This window comes from Canis aureus, chromosome 13 (genome assembly GCF_053574225.1).
Source record: "Canis aureus isolate CA01 chromosome 13, VMU_Caureus_v.1.0, whole genome shotgun sequence".
NCBI lineage: Eukaryota > Metazoa > Chordata > Mammalia > Carnivora > Canidae > Canis > Canis aureus.
In genome coordinates, this window is record NC_135623.1 from 43,347,338 (window position 1) to 43,359,871 (window position 12,534).

Sequence of the window (12,534 nt, forward strand, 5' to 3'; positions counted from 1 at the left end):
ACAGAGCCCAAACTGAACATGGAAGTGTTGAGTGGCTAGTGAGAAGACTGACCTGATAAGACCAGAAATTCATTATTAAGAAAAAGTGAGGATCAGCTGAGGTATGCTCTATGGATTTTAGGCAAAGAGATTAGATTAGATTAGATTTTGAGACAAAGAGAATTATATGTTCTGAGAACATGATTATATAATTGTTAAATCATTTATATGCTGCATTTATGTATTTATGCATAAATATGTGGAAGGGAACGCCAGATCCTATAATTGTGTTTCTTTGTTTCTCATCCTTGAAGCCACTGTGTTGAGACATCACACAGATGCATACACACACACACACACACACACCCAGTATGCAAAGCACTTTGCTAAGCATAAAGCTCCATGCAATGCTTAGTTAATATGATCAATTTTTCTGGGTGGGGAAGGGAAGATAGCAAACTTTTGTTCTGAGCACATCCTTCTTACCAGATAAATGGACTACAGAGGCTAATATATGGTCTTCTGCGTGGGGAATAGACATTACTAGATATAAAAATTCCATTAATGAATGCAGTGAGAACAAAATTATGGTAACTAAATGGTTTAAATACCAGATTGTTCTTTAGAAGTGTACATTTAAAAAATATGGAGTAAAGATGTTTGGGTAATTAAAAACATATCAGGAATGAAATAAAGAGTATCTCCTGATGTATAGGTAAGAGAGAAGAGTAAGAAGAAAGGATTTGCATTTAGTAATATTATAAAAAGAATAATGAAACTTATTCAATCACTGAATTTTAAATCATAGCAAACTAGAGTGATAAAGAATAAGAATAAAATGCAATGTATTTGGAGGCAGCATGCATTGTTGAATAAGTGAAGGCCTGAATGGAGATTCTGTAACAATTTCAAATTCCCTGTGCAAACTCAATTTCTCTGTTTTAAAGGGGAACTACAAAAATATTAATAACTACCACCACCATCACCACCACCTTTCCGAGATTTTGGCTTATCTGCTCTCAAACACCGTTCTTACACTTTTCCTGCCCCACTCTGAGGAGCAGGGGGGCTGACTGTGTTTCCAAAGGTGATGGGTCGGCTGACATTTTGCTGTGTTGAGGTGTCAGAAGGTGCTGGGATTGGAGGGTGAGAGGAAGGGAGAAAGCAGGGTACTTCTCCACCCCTCTCTCTGCCTTGGCTGCTGCTTCTCCATTAATCGCATCATTCCAGACTAGCCCCATTGTTCAGGCTTTAGTTAGATGACCCTGCCCCTGGGTTCTAGAAACACACTGTTCTACAGGTCTTGGAGGAAGAGACTTGCAGTGTTGCTGATCTCTCGATTGCTTCACTGTTCCCTTTGATTACTCATCTCTTTTGTCATCTGTTCAACAAAATCCCCTCTGTTAAATTCTCTCTGTTTTAAATACTGTTTTTCTGGTTGGACCCTGACTGCTACACTGGTTTCATACATGTAATATAAAGAATGAAATAGTACAGTGTTTCAGTCCTGAGATTTTTGGAGAAAGGCATTTAGTTATACATGTTCAAATAATAATTTTATGTGATACCTCATGAATCTAGAGTAATCATATTTAACACTACAGGCTTTCCTGAAAGTATTACAAAGCTTACTCATGGGGTAAAAAGTCTCCTGGTGGCTCTGAAATTATCTTCTAAGTATTGCTTTTTAGATTGTCACTAAAATATTGATACATTCCCAAATTCTGGGATGTATCCAACATATGTAATGTGAAAGCAACCCAGATAAATGCTTCTCAGTGTTAAATTTATTTTAGCTCTTTTGACATGGATACATGCTCATTTTTGCATAGAGAAGTTATTGTAATGTTTTCTCCATTGTTTAATTGATTTGGCCAAAGAACAGCAGATCACGATTGTATCAGTAAATCAAGTATATTTCAAAACAGTTCCAGCACTGCTAGTAAGGGTAATATAACTAATATGAGTAAAATTATTAATAATATTAATAATATGTTATTATGGGTAATATAATAGCTCTGTTAGTCTGATATTCCAAAGGTTCTGATTCTCCTGGGAAGTCTCTTTATGATATTGTCTATAATGGCTGAACTCTATTCTGGTCTTCTCATACTTTAACTGTCCATAACATTTTTTCTCAAGTGTGGTTTAAAAAATGCTTATGCTGGAATCACCTCGGGAGTGCTTGTTAAAAACACAAATGCTGAATCAGAACCTCTGGAAATAACACACAAATGCTTGAATTTTAATAATAAGATTTTTTTTAACCTACTAGGATTTGCAAAACATTGGGTACCAGTGAATGCAGAATTCCCATTAGTCTGTATTTTATCTCCTCAATGAGATCAGTGGCTTCCAGAGGGAAGTTTTCTTCTGCTAATCTGTCTTCTCTACATTGCCTGGCAGAGTAATAAGCAATTAGTAAATGTGCAGTAAGTATTTGTAGAATTGATTTGAATTCTTTTATCAACCCAAATATGAGGAGTAATTTCTTGAGCATTATCTTAATGATAATGATTATTGTTGTTCTTTAAAACAATGAACAACACTGACATAATTATCTAGCAAAAGCAGGTAAATCTACATTGAAAAAATAGAATGAGCATTAATAGAAAATTTGCAAGCATTGATGAAACATAGAAGGATAATGATAATGGACATTATAAAATAGGAATTTAAAAAGGACAAATTGTACCAGAAAACCTCGATTGCTTTTTTTGATAGAGCTACAAGATCAGTAGATAAAAGTAATGTGAAATTGTAGATGTAATCTGTCTCAATTTTGGTAAAGTGTTTGATAGTGTCACATGAAATTTTCCATCTTGAATTAATTGAAATTGGCTTTGGTGTGAACCTCTTGTTGTCTGCTAGATGCTACAAAAGTCTACTAACACAAAATCATGATGCATCTTATGATGAGCTATTTCAGAAATGAAAACTAAGTTTGCCTTCAATTGCCATCTTAGTGTTTGATTTGGAAGCTGTATTTAAATAAGTCGGTGACATTTTACATTTGTGTTGCATTAAAACTTGCTGGAATAACTAGGGAAAGAGAAATTATACTAAGATGTGTTAAAATATCATAAATATTCATATTTTATATCATTGACAACCTCCAGGCTTTTAAACATTCTACCAACTCACACAGTTATGTTCACATATAGCCTTTTCTAGGCTGTGAATATACAAGCATATGTCTATTTCAAACATATTAAGGGTTGCCAGATTTATAAAATTAAAGTACTAAATATACTTAGAATATATTTTCAAACAGAGATATATTAAGAAATCCTAAGAAAAATTTGTAAAAAAAGATAATAGTACTTATTCATCTAGGAATACTGGGTTAATTCTTTTAAGGTTAACCTGCTTTTATAGACTGATTCAAGGGTCTGGTCTGAAGTATGATATGGCTGTCCAAGTAGCTTTGTTTGGGTGTGAATGAGAAATAAGAGATTGAGAAGGACATTGTAATTTTCAATTTTCTATAATTCTGAGGGAAATGTTATCTGAATTTTAAAAATTGTGGAAAATGATGAGACTATTTAGTGCTAAAGGATTTGATTCATGCATGTCAGAAAGATGGCAATAAATAAATGACTATTTATAGTTGATGAAAATGGTAACTAAAGTGATGTGGTGGGTTGAGGAAGATATCTAATAATATCCAAAGAATATGAACATTGCAGAATTAGCTACCATGGTACATAAGTATTAATGAATGACATTAAGTAAATGAAAACTTAAAGAGAATGATGCCAAGGTGAATTATTTTAATTACAAAACTCTTCTAAGAAATTGTTGGGTATTTAAGTATGTTAAATATATATACTTTAGTATATATTTATGTACTTTAATATATTTAAAATGAGACTAAAACCCAGCATATATGCAGAATGACTTTTAACTAGAGATAATAACTTCTTCTTTTCTCTAATTGTATTAATTTTGTATTTTTCTATATAAGTGAGTGAATGATAGCTTTAATTCAGTATTAAGCATAATACTTTCACTAAGCACAGTTGTGGGGGTTAGCCTTTTTACAGGGATTTTATGAATCTTCCCAACAATCCAAGGGGTAGGTATTCTTACTGTCCTCATTTTATATAAGAATCTGAGGCTTTGATGAGTTAAATGACTTGACCAAGGTTGCGTAACTTGGAAGCTGGGATTTAAATCTAGGCTTGCCTGATTCCTAAACCTGTGCTTTTATTTATTTATTTTTATGAAGTTTTACATTTTAATTCCAGTATAATTAACATGTAGTATTATATTAGTTTCAGGTGTACAATATACAATATGTTGGGTATACAGTATATCAGCAATTCTCTACATTACTCAATGCTCACCATGGGAAGTGTACTTTTAATTACCTTACCTGTTTCACCCATCCCCCTACCCACCTCCTCTCTGCTATGCTTTATTTTTCCAAGTTTTTGATTAAATTCTAGCTAGTTAACATACAGTGCACTATTAGTTTCAGATGTAGAATTTTGTGATTCATCACTTACATACAACATCTAGTGTTCACATGAGTGCCCCCCTCAAGACCTATCACCTACTTAACCCATCCCCCTCCCCACCTCTCCTCCATTAACCATCAGTTTGTACTCTATAGTTAAGAGTCTGTTTCTTGGTTTGCCTCTCTTCCTGTTGCTATGCCCCTACCATGTTCATTTGTTTTATTTTTTAAATTCTACATATGAGTGAAATCATATGGTATCTGTCTTTCTCTGACTGACTTATTTTGCTTAATATAATACTCTCTAGCTCTATCCACGTTGTTGCAAATGGCAAGATTTCATTCTTTTTTATGGCTGAGTAATATTCCATTGTGTATATACCACTTCTTCTTTATTAATTCATCAGTCAGGGGACATTTGAGCTCTTTCCATAATTTGGCTACTGTTGATAATACTGTTGTAAACATCAGGGTGCATGTATCCCTTCGAATTAGTATTTTTGCATCCTTTGGGTAAATACCTAGCAGTGCAATTGCTGGATCATAGGGTAGTTCTATTTAACTTCTTGAGGAACCTCCATACTGTTTCCCAGAATGGCTGACCAGTTCGCATTCCCAACAACAGTGTAAAAGAGTTCCTCTTTCTCCATATCCTCACCAACACCAACAGATCATAAAATTGTTTCTTGTGTTGTTAATTTTAGCCATTCTGACAGGTGTGAGGTGATAGCTCTTTGTAGTTTTGATTTGTATTTTTCCGATGATGAGTGATTTTGAGCATCTTTCATGTGTGTGTTAGCCATCTGTATGTCTTCCTTGGAAAAATGTCTATTCATGTCTTCCACCTATTTTTTAACTGTATTATTTGTTTTTTTTGTGTTAAACCTGAGCTTTTAATCAGAAATGCTGTGCAGGACTTCATGAAGACAATAGGGGCTTTGATTCAATTCACAAAAGAGATTATTACTGTTTTAAACAGTAAACTTTACTGTTGCTTTAGAAATCATTCATTTTACTCAAATTTGATTTAAATACATGTTTTTTAAATTTTATTAAATTTTTAATTTTAATTCCAGTATAGTTAACAGTGTTATATATTAGTTCCAGGTATACAATATAGTGATTTAGGCATAGCTTTTTATTTTTTTTATTTTTTATTTTTTATTTATTATAGGCATAGCTTTTTAAAGGAACAGATCTGTTGTTTAAAGTGAGCAACAGGTCTACAGTGCTTAGATTTCCCCTAATGGTCAGAGACTAAAGTAAACCCCACCTCAGTCATACTCTATATGGATAATTATGTAAGATTCATGAACATAAATTTGCAATTTTTTAAAAGGATATATTTATTTTACAGAGAGAGGGAGCATGCAAGCAGGGGGAGGGGCAGAAGGAGAGGCAGAGAGATAATCTCAGACTCCACACTGAGCATGGAGCCTGCTGCTTACAACCCTGAGATCCCAGCCAGAGCTGAAATCAAGACTGGGATGCGGGGGAGGGGCAAGATGGCGGAAGAGTAGGGTCCCCAAATCACCTGTCCCCACCAAATTACTTAGATAACCTTCAAATCATCCTGAAAATCTACGAATTCGGCCTGAGATTTAAAGAGAGAACAGCTGGAATGCTACAGTGAGAAGAGTTCGTGCTTCTATCAAGGTAGGAAGACGGGGAAAAAGAAATAAAGAAACAAAAGGCGTCCAAGGGGGAGGGGCCCTGCGAGGAGCCGGGCTAAGGCCGGGGCGAGTGTCCCCAGGACAGGAGAGCCCCGTCCCGGAGAAGCAGGAGCTGCACCAATCTTCCCGGGCAGAAAGGCCTCGCAGGGAGTTGGAGCAGGACCCAGGAGGGCGGGGATGCCCTCAGGCTCCCTGGGACACTAACAGACACCTATGCCCCGGGGAGAGTGCGCCGAGCTCCCTAAGGGCTGCAGCGCGCACGGCGGGACCCGGAGCAGCTCGGAGGGGCTCCGGCGGCGGCTGCGGAGAGGCGGCTGCGCGGCCGGGAGCGCAAATCCAACAGCGCAGGCCCGGGAGCACAGGGCGCCGGGGACACAACCCAGGATCCGGCCTCCCCCTGGGACAGGTAGAGGCCGGGAGGGCCCAGGACAGCAAGGATGCTCCTTCCTGGAGCTGAACAGATCAGCGGCCCCGTCCCCGGGAGCCGGCAGGCCCTGCAGACCGAGAGCTCTGTGGTTACTGCGGGAGCTGACTCTAGGGCTCCAGAGCTGGCCGCCGCCACTGCGGTTGTTCCTCCTGGGGCCTCACGGTGTAAACAACCCCCACTGACCCTCACAGTGGCCTCACCTGATAAACAGGATAAACATTAGTCACTGAGCCCTGCACCAGGCAGGGGGCAGAGCAGCTCCCCCAAGTGCTGACACCGGAAAATCAGCACAACAGGCCCCTCCCCCAGAAGACCAGCTACAAGGACAAGTTCCAGGGGAAGTCAAGGGACTTAAAGTATACAGAATCAGAAGATACTCCCCCGTGTTTTCTTCTTTTCTTTTTTTCTTTCTTTCTTTCTTTTTTCTTTTTTTTTTTTTTGCTTTTTGCTTTTTGTTTGCTTACCCACTCTTTTCTTTTTCCTTTCTTTCTTTTTCTTTTTCTTTTTCTTTTTCTTCTCTTTTTTCTTTTCTCTTCCTTTTATTTCTTTTTCTTTTCCTTCCTTCTTTCTCTCCTCTCTTTCTCCTTTTCCCAATACAACTTGTTTTTGGCCAATCTGCACTGAGCAAAATGACTAGAAGGAAAACCTCACCTCAAAAGAAAGAATCAGAAACAGTCCTCTCTCCCACAGAGTTACAAAATCTGGATTACAATTCAATGTCAGAAAGCCAATTCAGAAGCACTATTATACAGCTACTGGTGGCTCTAGAAAAAAGAATAAAGGACTCAAGAGACTTCATGACTGCAGAATTTAGACCTAATCAGGCAGAAATTAAAAATCAATTGAATGAGATGCATTCCAAAGTAGAAGTCCTAACGACGAGGGTTAACGAGGTGGAAGAACAAGTGAGTGACATAGAAGACAAATTGATGGCAAAGAGGGAAACTGAGGAAAAAAAGAGACAAACAATTAAAAGACCACGAGGATAGGTTAAGGGAAATAAATGACAGCCTGAGGAAAAAAAGCCTACGTTTAATTGGGGTTCCCGAGGGCGCCATAAGGGACAGAGGTCCACAATACGTTTTTGAACAAATCATAGCTGAAAACTTTCCTAATCTGGGAAGGGAAACAGGCATTCAGATCCAGGAAATAGATCCCCCCCTAAAATCACTAAAAACCATTCAACACCATCTATTTGCTGTCTACAAGAGACTCATTTTAGACAGAAGGACACCTACAGCCTGAAAATAAAAAGTTGGAGAACCATTTACCATTCAAATGGCCCTCAAAAGAAACAGGGGTAGCCATCCTCATATCAGATAAACTAAAATTTCCCCGAAGACTGTAGTGAGAGATGAAGAGGGACACTATATCATACTTAAAGGATCTATCCAACAAGAGGACTTAACAATCCTCAATATATATGCCCCGAATGTGGGAGCTGCCAAATATTTAAATCAATTAATAACCAAAATGAAGAAATACTTAGATAATAATACACTTATACTTGGTGACTTCAATCTAGCTCTTTCTATACTCGATAGGTCTTCTAAGCACAACATCTCCAAAGAAACGAGAGCTTTAAATGATACACTGGACCAGATGGATTTCACAGATATCTACAGAACTTCACATCCAAACTCAACTGAATACTTCTTCTCAAGTGCACATGGAACTTTCTCCAGAATAGACCACATATTGGGTCACAAATCGGCTCTGAACCGATACCAAAAGATTGGGATCATCCCCTGCATATTCTCAGACGATAATGCCTTGAAATTAGAACTAAATCACAACAAGAATTTTGGAAGGACCTCAAACACGTGGAGGTTAAGGACCATCCTGCTAAAAGATGAAAGGGTCAACAGGAAATTAAGGAAGAATTAAAAAGATTCATGGAAACTAATGAGAATGAAGATACAACCATTCAAAATCTTTGGGATGCAGCAAAAGCAGTCCTGAGGGGGAAATACATCGCAATACAAGCATCCATCCAAAAACTGGAAAGAACTCAAATACAAAAGCTAACCTTACACCTAAAGGAGCTAGAGAAAAAACAGCAGACAGATACACCCAGCAGAAGAAGAGAGTTAATAAAGATTCGAGCAGACTCAACGAAATCGAGACCAGAAGAACTGTGGAACAGATCAACAGAACCAGGAGTTGGTTCTTTGAAAGAATAAGATAGATAAACCATTAGCCAGCCTTATTAAAAAGAAGAGAGGGAAGACTCAAAATAATAAAATCATGACTGAGAAAGGAGAGATCACTACCAACACCAAGGAAATACAAACGATTTTAAAAACATATTATGAACAGCTATATGCCAATAAATCAGGATATCTAGAAGAAATCGACGCATTCCTGGAAAGCCACAAACTACCAAAACTGGAAGGAAGAAATAGAAAACCTGAACAGGCCAATGACCAGGGAGGAAATTGAAGTAGTGATCAAAAACCTCCCAAGACACAAAAGTCCAGGGCCAGATGGCTTCCCAGGGGAATTCTATCAAATGTTTAAAGAAGAAACCATACCTATTCTACTAAAGCTGTTTGGAAAGATAGAAAGAGATTGAGTACTTCCAAATTCATTCTATGAGGCCAGCATCACCTTAATTCCAAAACCAGACAAAGACCCCACCAAAAAGGAGAATTACAGAACGATATCCCTAATGAACATGGATGCAAAAATTCTCAACAAGATACTAGCCAATTGGATCCAACAGTACATTAAGAAAATTATTCACCATGACCAAGTAGGATTTATCCCCGGGACACAATGCTGGTTCAACACTCGTAAAACAATCAATGCGATTCATCATATCAGCAAGAGAAAAACCAAGAACCATATGATCCTCTCATTAGATGCAGAGAAAGCATTTGACAAAATACAGCATCCATTCCTGATCAAAACTCTTCAGAGTGTAGGGATAGAGGGAACATTCCTCAACATCTTAAAAGCCATCTACGAAAAGCCCACAGCAAATATCATTCTCAATGGGGAAGCACTGGGAGCCTTTCCCCTAAGATCAGGAACAAGACAAGGATGTCCACTCTCACCACTGCTATTCAACATAGTACTGGAAGTCCTAGCCTCAGCAATCAGACAACAAAAAGACATTAAAGGCATTCAAATTGGCAAAGAAGAAGTCAAACTCTCCCTCTTCGCCGATGACATGATACTCTACATAGAAAACCCAAAAGCCTCCACCCCAAGATTGCTAGAACTCATACAGCAATTTGGCAGCATGGCAGGATACAAAATCAATGCCCAGAAATCAATGGCATTTCTATACACTAACAATGAGACTGAAGAAAGAGAAATTAAGGAGTGAATCCCATTTACAATTGCACCCAAAAGCATAAGATACCTAGGAATAAACCTAACCAAAGAGGTAAAGGATCTATACCCTCAAAACTATAGAACACTTCTGAAAGAAATTGAGGAAGTCACAAGAGATGGAAAAATATTCCATGCTCATGGATTGGCAGAATTAATACTGTGAAAGGGCAATTTACACGTTTAATGCAATCCCTCTCAAAATACCAAGGACTTTCTTCAGAGAGTTAGAACAAATTATTTTAAGATTTGTGTGGAATCAGAAAACACTCCGAATAGCCAGGGGAATTTTAAAAAAGAAAACCATATCTGGGGGCATCACAATGCCAGATTTCAGGTTGTACTACAAAGCTGTGGTCATCAGGACAGTGTGGTAGTGGCACAAAAACAGACACATAGATCAATGGAACAGAATAGAGAACCCAGAAGTGGACCCTGAACTTTATGGTCAACTAATATTCGATAAAGGAGGAAAGACTATCCACTGGAAGAAAGACATTCTCTTCAATAAATGGTGCTGGGAAAATTGGACATCCACATGCAGAAGAATGAAACTAGACCACTCTCTTTCACCATACACAAAGATAAACTCAAAATGGATGAAAGATCTAAATGTGAGACAAGATTCCATCAAAATCCTAGAGAAGAACACAGGCAACACCCTTTTTGAACTCGGCCACAGTAACTTCTTGCAAGATAAATCCACGAAGGCAAAAGAAACAAAAGCAAAAATGAACTATTGGGACTTCATCAAGATAAGAAGCTTTTGCACAGCAAAGGATACAGTCAACAAAACTAAAAGACAACCTACAGAATGGGAGAAGATATTTGCAAATGACGTATCAGATAAAGGGCTAGTTTCCAAGATCTATAAAGAACTTATTAAACTCAACACCAAAGAAACAAACAATCCAATCATGAAATGGGCAAAGGACATGAAGAGAAATCTCATAGAGGAAGATACAGACATGGCCAACATGCACATGAGAAAATGCTCCGCATCACTTGCCATCAGGGAAATACAAATCAAAACCACAATGAGATACCACCTCACACCAGTGAGAATGGGGAAAATTAACAAGGTAGGAAACCACAAATGTTGGAGAAGATGCGGAGAAAAGGGAACCCTCTTGCACTGTTGGTGGGAATGTGAATTGGTGCAGCCACTCTGGAAAACTGTGTGGAGGTTCCTGAAAGAGTTAAAAATAGACCTGTCCTACGACCCAGCAATTGCACTGTTGGGGATTTACCCCAAATATTCAGATGCAATGAGACGCCGGGACACCTGCACCCTGATGTTTATAGCAGCAATGTCCACAATAGCCAAACTGTGGAAGGAGCCTCAGTGTCCATCGAAAGATGAATGGATAAAGAAGATGTGGTCTATGTATACAATGGAATATTACTCAGCCATTAGAAATGACAAATACCCACCGTTTGCTTTGACGTGGATGGAACTGGAGGGTATTATGCTGAGTGAAGTGAGTCAATTGGAGAAGGACAAACATTATATGTTCTCATTGATTTGGGGAATATAAATAATAGTGAAAGGGAATATAAGGGAAGGGAGAAGAAATGTGTGGGAAATATCAGAAAGGGAGACAGAACATAAGGACTCCTAACTCTGGGAAATGAACTAGGGGTTGTGGAAGGGGAGGAGTGTGGGGGATGGGGGTGAGTGTTTGGCGGGCACTGAGGGGGGCACTTGATGGGATGAGCACTGGGTGTTATTCTGTATGTTGGTAAATTGAACACCAATAAAAAATAAATTTATTAAAAAAAAAAAGACTGGGATGCATAACTGGCTGAGCCACCCAGGTGCCCTGAGTATAAACATGCAGTTAAAAAAAATTGGGGGCAGCCTGGGTGACACAGAGGTTTAGTGCCTCCTTCAGCCCAGGGCCTGATCCTGGAGACCTGGGATCAAGTCCCACATCAGGCTCCCTTCATGGACCCTCTTCTCCCTCTGCCTGTGTCTCTGCCTCTCTCTCTCTCTCTCTCTCTCTCTGTGTGTCTCTCATGAATAAGTAAATAAAATCTTTAAAAAATAATTGTAGGGAAGCCTGGGTGGCTCAGCGGTTGAGCGCCTGCCTTTGACCCAGGGCATGATCCTAGAGTACCAGGATCAAGTCCCATGTCGGGCTCGCTGCATGGAGCCTGCTTCTCCTTCTGCCTATGTCTCTGCTTCTCTCTGTGTGTTTTTCATGAATAAATAAATAAAAATCTTAAAAAAAATTGTATGGATGAGCTTCCTGGACTAGTGCTCCCAGAAGATGTAAGCATTCCCTCAGAGGAAAATCTGATACTTGAACTTAGTGGAAAATATTAAACTCACAGAGGATCTGAATCTATTTTACCTACTCCTTTGTAATACCACTGTACAAATAATGGTATTTTAGGGAAAAATGTATTAAAAGGAAGGAGATTTAGTTGTCTTTTTTTTTTCTCCAGTATGTTCTATAGTTATTTATTTAACCTCTCTGGTCTGAACTACATAAAAATTAGGATAGTAATTATGGTCTCAGTTCCTGAAAACTGACTTGCTTGGCTTCAAATCTGAGTGAGGATGTCTGCTTCTGTCTAACATGGAGTAAAAAGAAGTAGATTTACCTTTCTTCCTGAAATGGCTAGAAAGTCAGGCAACATTTATGACA

At 38.4% G+C, this 12,534-nt stretch overlaps 1 long non-coding RNA gene across 5 annotated transcripts in view; it reads right to left on the reverse strand.

The window, feature by feature from the left end:
• LOC144282371 (uncharacterized) overlaps positions 1 to 12,534 on the reverse strand; it is an 85,644-nt gene that overhangs the window by 60,618 nt on the left and 12,492 nt on the right. The window contains exon 2 of one of the 5 annotated variants that reach the window (XR_013350793.1): positions 2,252 to 2,378. The exons of the other annotated variants lie outside the window; for them this stretch is intronic. This is a non-coding gene — a long non-coding RNA (uncharacterized LOC144282371). The remainder of the gene's footprint in view (positions 1 to 2,251; positions 2,379 to 12,534) is intronic. 5 annotated transcript variants of the gene reach the window in all.